The following is an 8,317-nucleotide window of genomic DNA, read 5'->3' on the forward strand; positions in this document are numbered from 1 at the left end:
GGCGTTTTTTTTTTTTTTGGGCTGAAGTGCTGAACCCATTAGCCATTACCCATGAACCCACCCACCCGGCCACTTCCTACCCGACCCGACCCAATCCCCATTCCCCATTTCCCCAGCCAAACGGCCGAAACCCTAATGGCCTAACCTAATGAATCCCCAAGACCCCAACCCCAAGAGCCAAGACCAGAAGACCTAATCCCTAATTCCAGATTTGCAGCTTCCTCACTCAGCCACTCCTCAGTTCGTCGTCACTCAGCCACTCCTCGACGGCCTCAGTTCCTCAGTTTCTGCGTTCCTCACCGAGTCACCGTCAGTTCCTCACCGAGTCACCGTCACTCTCAGTCTCTCAGTCGGTCATCCTCATTCCTCAGCCCCTCACCGTCACTCTCAGTCTCTCAGTCTCTCACTTCCATCGTCCCTCACCGTCACTCTCAGTCTCTCACCTCAGCTCGAACTTCAGAGTTCCGTCCTCATCCCTGACGGTTGCTGAGTCGGAGTCAATTTCCTCACTGTCGATCTTCGGTCGTCGTGGCCTAGAGGTTTATAGCCACCGCTGCTGCTCCGTGTGGCCGTCGTCGCTGCTGCCTGATAGTCTCGGTCCTGGGCTCCTGGGTCTTGTCCTCTGACTCTGCTGGTCTCGCTCTCCATCACGGGCTCACGGCTGCTCGTCGCCTCATCTGTGGCTCTGTCCTGGTCCTCGTCTCCTCTGGTAAGTTTTCTGGCTTAGGGTTTGAGATTCATCAATTTAGGTTTGTTTGTTGTGTTTTGTGACTGCTGTTTGATATAGGTAAATTAGGGTTGATATTTGGTTGAGTTTTGATTATAGTTGATGTTTGGTTAAATCTGATTATGGTTGAGTTTTGATGATGGTTGATAATGGTTGAAATCTACCTATTTGGTTGAATCTGATGCAGATTCAGAAATTGTTTGTTATTTTTTGTGTTGTTTGGTTGATAATGGTTGAAATCTGCCTATTTGGTTAAGTGTGATGCAGATTCAGAAATTGTTTCTTATTTTTTGTGTTGTTTGGTTGATAATGGTTGAAATCTGCCTATTTGGTTAAATCTGATGCAGATTCAGAAACTGTTTCTTATTTTTTGTGTTGTTTGGTTGATAATGGTTGAAATCTGCCTATTTGGTTAAGTGTGATGCAGATTCAGAAATTGTTTCTTATTTTTTGTGTTGTTTGGTTGATAATGGTTGAAATCTGCCTATTTGGTTAAGTGTGATGCAGATTCAGAAAATCATTTGCTGTTTTTTGTATTCAGAAAATCATTTGCTGTTTTTTGTATTCAGAAAATCTGCCTAGTTGATACTTGATAATGGTTGAAATTATTTTGCAATGATGCAATCATTGATGTTTTGCAATGGTGGAAAGACAACCATCATCGTTTTCCAACACTATCACTAATGGCACGAGATTTGTTGAGCATTCCTATTACTACCGTGGCTTCAGAATCTGCATTTAGCATGGGTTCTCATGTTTTGAACAAGTATAGAAGTCGTTTGTTGTCAGATAATGTTGAAGCGGTGATTTGCACCAGAAATTGGATACGTGGATATGATGATTTTGGTATATTATATTTATGACATACATACTTGAGTGATTTTGAACATTATTATGTACTATTTTGCTAATATATTTATTTACTTTTTTCTAGAGGAAGATAAAGATCAGGAAGATATTGCAAAAGGAGAAGGCTATTCTTCAAGAGTTGGTTCCAATGATGTTATTGACTTACATGAAGATGAAAATGAAAATTAAGTATTTCAAATTATGTTTATTTTGTTTTGGAGACTATTTATAATTATACTTTTGAATTTTGGATTATATTTATTTTACTTTGCGACTATTTATAATTATGTTTTTGTATTTTGGATTATGTTTATTTATTTTGGAGGCTATTTATATTTAACATTTGGTTTTATATTGATTTAAACAGAAGGAATTGTTTATTGCTCTTACAAATATTATTTAAAAAAAAAGAGTTTAGGCAGGCTCCATTAGGCGGGGTGGGGCAAGATTCTAGGACCGCCTCATTAGGCAAGGCGGGGCGGGCTTCCCCGCCTGCTACCCCTACCTAACATTGTATCTGTGTATCTCCTAACAACCTTTTTTTCGTATCAAGCTGGCTCAGATAAACCAATCGCACCCACGTCCATATGTCTTGCATTTTGCATAGAAATTCTATGGCTCAGACTCATACACATTGTGGTCAACTCCTCTAGAGATAGTGTAACTTCTAATTGCTGTGACGACCGACTTTCTAGAACTGTATTCCATTCCAATCCTGAACTCTCCATCCTCAAGATCAGCAATGCCTACAGAAAGCAGAAATCATCATTCATTAATCAATCCAAAGTATAAATTAACAAAAACGTATTATTCACTCATCACGTACCTATGTTTGCATATTCCGGAAATTCCAGTGCATGCATGGCGTCAAGATCCAAGTTAAGCATAAAAGGTGGAACGTTCATCGGTTGACTAACTGAGGGATGAACCATTACATTCTTTGCTGCTGCCTCAACTCCCACATCACCATCCTCGTCTTCGTCGCCAGCTTCATAAGTGGCTTCAAATTTCTCTTCGTTGTCACTATTCATTCCGTCATACACAACAGCTCTATCATCCTCTATATCTAAATCATTTTGAATCCCATCTACCTCTACGTTTTCAAACTTAACATACAGCTCAATCTGTTGATGTTACATCTGAGTCTGTCGGTGAATTTGGAACATATTCTGCATACTCGCTTCGTCAATGATCGGCATAATATCAAACTGTATTAGACCACCAAAAACTATAACGAAATTCCGATACAAATACTGCTCACTCTCCTCAACATACCGTTCTACATGCTTTGACAGAGACTGTTCTGAAGCTCCATGAACGTTATGGTGCATGGAACCACAAACGAAAACAGATTCTGACACACAAACCTCACTCCCTCATGAGTATTTCGTATAATCTCACCATTGCAATACATTACCAAGTTTGCGGAACCCTCCATTACACTACCAACACACTCAAAGAACACTCAAAGAATACTCTTCTTCACAATGAAAATAGTACCGAGCTTTGCCTTATATAGAGGGGAGCACTCAGCACGCCCACCACATGTTGCTTCATCAGCTAATCAGAGTGAGCTACGTGTCAACACGCCCCAAGCGTGCTGACTCAGCACACCCCTACGTGCTTCAGGTCCAACCAACCAGACATCGCCACGTGTCAACATGCCCCTGCGTGCTGACTCAGTACGCTCTCCACGTGCTGTAGGCCAAACCAAGCAGACTTTGTCACGTGTCTTTCACGCCCCCATGTACTGCATGCAACACACTCCCTGCGTATTAGACCTTGGATCTAGCACATTTATCATGCTGTAAATATATTTAGTACACTCATTTTCAACTAAAACACCAACCCTAAATCCATAATCAAATTCTTAAGCCCATGCCCCTAGATTGATGCTTATGATTAGTGTCTTACGGTTAAGGTTCACCTTAAAAATGTGTTTTGAAGATGTAGTCGTATCTATAGTAGTTTTTAACATAATACACAAGTTCTTCTTTAGTTTTATTTTGTAGTTTAATCATCGACCTTTTAGGAGTCTTAGATTGTACTTGGAGATTTTAATTCTTTTTTTGCATGAGGTAAAAGATTACTTTTTTTCAAGTCAAACGCGCAGATCAGTTTATTACTTTTTTAGGGGATAGTGTTCTATTTGACTTAAAGATTATCGGAAGACGGTTCTCTTGATATAACAGGGTGAAAAACAACATAAAAGTGGCAAAAAAACTTGACAAGGTTTTATAAATAGTGAATGGCTATCACTTTTTTCTGAGCCTTATACAAAAATTTTGAATAGATTGCAGTCTGATCACCGTCCTATCTTAGTGTGCTATAAAGGTCACCCTAAATCAAAAAGGAATAGACCCTTCCGATTTCTGGCAGCTTGGACTACTCATCCCTATTACAGAGATATTGTAAAGCATTCTTGGTGGGCTAGCTATAGAGGGATGCAGATCAAACTCTCGGAGGTGTAGAAAAACTCTCTTGCATTTAATTCTACAATCTTTGGTAACATCTTTGTTAAAAAATGTAAATTGGAGTGTCAAATTAACTATTGTCAGAAGCATTTGAAAGTAATGGAAGACTTGGCCATGTGTCAAAAAGAGCAATAGTTGATTGGAGATTATAATAACACTCTTGTACAAGAGAAGCTTCTTTGATTTCAAAAATTCAAAGAACAGTGGGTGAAGTTCGGGGACAAAAATACCAGCTTCTTTCATATTCAGACTCTTGTGTGACGGAAGTTTAGTAAGATTCATGACCTCTTCCTCAAGGATGGTGTGTGGGAGATAGGCCCAGAAGTTCTTATTCAGGAAGCTAAATCCTTCTATAAGAGTTTATTTTGTTAGTCGGAGAATGTTAATTTGGGGTGTCTGGAGGATGTTCCACTCCCTTTGTTGAATAAGGAAGCTTGTCGTAATCTTATTGCGCCTGTTACTATGGAGGACGTTAAATCAGCTATTTTTAGCAAGAATTCCTTTAAGGCCCTAGGTTCAGATGGATTGCAAGCTTTCTTCTTCAAGGACTACTGGGGGATTATTGGTTCTGATATTTGAAAAATTGTTAGAGAAATTTTCTCTAGGAGTGCTATTGATCCAAGGATGATGGAGACTTTTCTATTTCTTATCCCCAAGGTGGGATCACCAGTATTTATGAAAGAGTTCAGATTTATTAGTCTCTATAACGTGATTTACAAGGTAATTACAAAAGTCTTGGTCAATAGACTCTGCCCTCGTCTCATAGATATTGTTGGTCCTCTTCAAGGGGGTTTATCCCAGGAAGGAGAGCACTTGACAACATTATTGTTGCGCAAGAAGTTCTTCATTTCATGAAGAAGACTAAGTCTAAGAAAGGTACCCTAGCTTTTAATATTGATTTGGAGAAATCTTATGACGGAATTGATTGGAGGTTTCTGAAGCAAACCCTTGTGAAATTTGGTTTCCCTACTCCTACAGTCAATCTGATTATGAGTTATGTCACTTCGTTCTCATTATCTATTCTTTGGAATGGTGATAGACTGAATAGCTTCACTCCTAGCCGTGGGATTCGGCAAGAAGATCCTATGTCGCCATATCTTTTTGTGTTGTGTATGGAGAGGTTATCCTGCCTGATTAATCATCAAGTTGATATGGGGTAGTGGAAGTCAGTGGCTATTTCTTGAGGGGGTCCGAGAATATCCATTTAATATTTGCTGATGATTTGCTTTTCTTTTGTAAAGTAGAGAAAAGCCAAGTTCAAAATGTGATGGAAACATTGGAGAGTTTTTGTAAAGTTTTTGGGATGAAGATTAATGTAGAGAAGTCTAAAGCTCTGTGTTCTTGGAATGTATTCGCGACAAGAAAGGAGATCTTTATTGGGGTGTCCATCATCAGATTCATCCAAAATTTGGACAAATATCTCGGGGTTAATCTTAGTCACTCTAGGGTGATCAGAGCATCTTTCAATGGAATTTTGGACAAGATCCGAGGGAGGTTAGCCAGCTAGAAAGGGAGGTTACTCAGTAGGGCGGGAAGATTGTGTCTGATCGATTCAGTAGTGGCTGCTATTCTTACTTACCGCATGCAAGTCTCTCTCTTTCTCAAAGGAACAACAAATTTGATAGCATCAATGATGAGGAACTTTCTATGAAAAGGTTAAGTTGATAGTCGAGGGATGAATCTTGTTAGTTAGAAGGTGTTGGTCACCCCAAAGAAGTTTGGAGACTTGGGGGTTAGAGACCCGTTTTGTGCTAATGTTGCGCTTCTTGAAAAGTTAGTTTGACAATTCTTTCATCAACCTCACAAAAGTTTGGGTTCAATTGTTGGCGGATAAATATCGACCCTCTTTGGTTGATAGTATGACTCGTTCTCGATGAGAGGGTTCTTATGTTTGGCGGAGTCTATGTAAAATTTGGGATATTTTGCAAGATGGTTTTGTTTGGTGCATTGGGGATTTGAACCATAACTTTTGATTTTCTAAATGGAAGAAAGGGGGGCAGTTTTGTAATGAGATAAATTATGCTCACATTTCTGAGTTGGATCTCAATATTTTTTATCTCTGGTCGGCTGGAGAGTGGCACTTGGAGCATATATTTTCTCCTATTGACCAATTTTTATATGACAATATTCTCTCTTACAACCTAAATGTACAAGCAGGTTCAGTGGTTGGATGATTTTGGTCCAGGAGAGCGTCAATGATTTATGATTCTCGAAATGGCTATCTTTGATTTTGCAAGCGGATGTTTTGTTGGAAGGAGTAGGGGAATTGATTTTGGCATCAGCTTGTTCCAGATAAGATCAAACTTTTGGCTTGGCTTTGTCTTCGAGAGGCACTACTCACTGTTGTTTTTCGTTTCAAGATAGGCATGCCGCCCTTAGATAGTTGCCCTAGTTGTTTAGGTTGCCCGAAAATAGTTTCTCACTGTATTTGCGATTGCCCAAAAGCTCAATTAGTTTGATAGATTTTGGAGATTTCCAGTCATCATCTGGATTTGAAGAACTGGTTCTTCTCATTTTTTTTGGGATTGTCCGAAGGCTCAACTAGTTTGGCATATTTTGAAGATTTCCAGTTATCATCTAGATTTGAAGAACTGGTTTTTATTCCATAACAAATAGCATCCTTTTAGATTTTTCTCTGGACTTTGGTGGATTTGACGTTCAAGAAATAATGAGATTTTTAATCAGCAAGAGCCTTGTACAAAGTGGTCAGTATGGTTTTAGCTTTGGAAAAGAAACTCCAAAATATTTTTGAATTGCAACGAACGTTTATTCCTTATTCAATTAGTGGTTCATGGACTCCTCTATCAATGGGTACTTTTAAACTCAATTGTGATGCTAGTTATTTAGGCACTGGTGATCGAATTGGTTTTGCTTGTGTTTTCAGAGACTGAAATGGAAGTTGACAAAAAGATTGTTTGAGAACAATTGTGAGCAATAATATTCTGCATGGAGAGCTGTTTGCTATTTGGATATGGTATCTTCTATTCTGGGACTTGGGGCAAAGAGATGTGATTTGCGAAACAGATTGTGTGGAGGCTTTCAATTTTATTAACAATTTCTAAGATAATTTGGGGTTTGCAGATTCTTTGGTGCTTAAAATCAAAGATATCATGACTTAGAAATGACGTACTGATCTTCGCTTGATCTTGAGAGAGAGGCAAACACAGTGGCGGATATCAAGGCAAAGACAACTTTAAGGTCTTATTCTCAACACGTGGAGCTTCTGTTATTTTAGAAGGAGTTTGAAAGTAGTATTTGGCGAGATTGTCCTGTCTTATCAGTCTCTTAGATAGCGTTTGTTTTGAGGTACTAGGACTCAGTATTATATTTGTTGGCTCCGAAACTAGTACTAAAATTTCAGTCATTATCACCAAAATTTCATTATTTCAGTACCTCCAATAAGTGGAGACACAAGAGATTGAAAATTTTAGGAACGAAAAATAAAATTTAATAATATTTTATATCTAAAATATTCTCATTTCAATTAATTAATTCCAACTTTATCTTTTGTGCAAACTAAATTAGAGTTTCATTCTTATTTCTGTTTTGTCTCCTACTTTTTACCAAACACAATATTGAGACTTATTTTAATTTTTGCCTTTCAATCTCTCTCTCTCTTAGTCTCAATCTCTCAATCTTTGTCTCTCTTCCAAACATTACTTTATAATTTTATTTTTCTTTTTCTTTCCGTTGTATTATTTTTTTAAGTCACAAAAAAAAAATCATAAATTGTATAATGTTTCAAATCTTAAGATTCAAAAACATAATATAAAATTTCAATATATATAATATAAATCATTACTTAACTCTATAAACTTTAAAAAGTGAAGATAATTCACGACAAAAATACAAAATATAATAATAATAATAGAAAAAGCATTCTGACATTAAGGGTCTGTTTGAAAAGTTTTTAAAGTAATTTTTTTGAGTTTTTAATTTATAAAAAGTAGTAGTATTAATGTCTGATACAATTTTTAAAACTAAAACACAGCTTTCTAAAAAGCTATTTAGGAACTTATAGAGAAATTAAAAAAAATAACTTCTCTTATAATACTATTATTTTTTTTATCATATTTCTATAAAATAAGTATTTTTAGAACTAAAAATTCAAATACAAAATAATTTATTTATAAGCTACTTTTAATGTAATCATTTATTGTTTAAATTATTCTTTCAAAAAATGACTTAATTAAATTATTTATCTAAATTGGCCTAAATATAAGTAGAACCTACTGTTTCGATGCTTGAATTTTTTCCGTGGGCCTTT

The 8,317-nt window shown here is 37.1% G+C and overlaps 1 long non-coding RNA gene across 1 annotated transcript; it reads left to right on the forward strand.

Annotated features, from left to right (window-relative positions):
* The first annotated feature begins 176 nt into the window (after window positions 1-176).
* LOC127742788 (uncharacterized) lies at window positions 177-1,771 on the forward strand. Its single transcript, XR_008004188.1, has 3 exons — window positions 177-709; window positions 1,297-1,573; window positions 1,662-1,771. It is a non-coding gene; the product is annotated as an uncharacterized LOC127742788 (long non-coding RNA).
* Window positions 1,772-8,317: the final 6,546 nt, after the last annotated feature.

This window comes from Arachis duranensis, chromosome 10 (assembly GCF_000817695.3).
Source record: "Arachis duranensis cultivar V14167 chromosome 10, aradu.V14167.gnm2.J7QH, whole genome shotgun sequence".
Taxonomy (NCBI): Eukaryota; Viridiplantae; Streptophyta; class Magnoliopsida; order Fabales; family Fabaceae; genus Arachis; species Arachis duranensis.